Source organism: Cupressus sempervirens, chromosome 1 (genome assembly GCF_028749045.1).
Source record: "Cupressus sempervirens isolate cs-2001-9-10 chromosome 1, ASM2874904v1, whole genome shotgun sequence".
In the NCBI taxonomy this organism is placed as follows: Eukaryota; Viridiplantae; Streptophyta; class Pinopsida; order Cupressales; family Cupressaceae; genus Cupressus; species Cupressus sempervirens.
The window spans coordinates 73,314,472-73,315,654 of NC_143118.1; positions in this window are offsets into that span (position 1 = coordinate 73,314,472).

Genomic DNA, 1,183 nt, shown 5'->3' on the forward strand with positions numbered 1-1,183 from the left:
AAATAGGAAATGTAATATGGAAAATTTTCACTGTGAAGAGTTCTTCAATAGGAAATTTCTATGTGCTAGGAAAAACTGAAGAACCTAGATAACATTTTGTCAAAATAGATGCATTTTCCATCAAATGTTGTGTAGCTAGCAGAGAGATGAAATTAAAAATGGTGCAAATATTTCCTTTGATGGAACAGTACAAATTTGGGATTCCTCATGATTTCTAGACGTACAATGCTCTAATAAAAATCATGGTAGATCTATATAAACCAGATGAAGCTACTAAACTCTATGATGAGATGATACAGTGTGACTCAAAACCCACCATTCACACCTACAACATGCTTATGCACCTACATTGAAGGACTTGAGGGCTCCTCCTTTCAATTATTATAAATTCCTCGCTAATTTTTCACAAGAAGGCAAGCCTCATATATTTGAGCAAATTAGAGAGTAGACAAGACAAATGGGGAGGTTGGATGTTGTAGATGTGTTTGTTAAGTACTCACATAAACTATTAAGAAAAACCAAGAAAGCCAACATATGACATGTCACTTGTAGTCTAATGGTGAGTTTGGGCAACCTAGATTCTAAATCTAGCAAGTGTAGCTATGTGTCAATGTAGTTGTTTTGTTTAGGATATTGTGAGTGGGGGGTTACTCCATGTCTCCAATAAGCTCTGGTTTTTCCTAGCCTTCTCCAACCAATGGAGATGGGTTACAAGAAAATTATCAAGTCAATGGCATAGAACTTTTGTACTAAAAACCGAATACAGATATTATTGTAGACTCTTCTCCCTTCTTTCAACATAGTGGGAGGACTTAGAGCACTTTAACCAATTTTTATCCATTTTAGCAACCAAACAGTTAATTTTAGTGGGATTCAATTGAGATATATTTCCTCTGGACCTAGTTCTAGTTCCAATATCTTACCATCCTTATCTTTGATGGTGCAAGACATTTTTTTAAAATTGTGATTGATACCTATTGTCGGCTAATTGTCCAACACTCAACAAATTATGCTTCAATCTATCAACAAAATAAACATCATCAGAGTTAGTTCTCCCATCTAAAGTAATGGATCCAATCCCTGTAATATGGTAGGTTGCATTGTTACCAATTCTAACAATACCTCTATCATAGTTTCTAAATTTAAAAAACTTATTTATATCACTAGTCATGTGATGTGACCA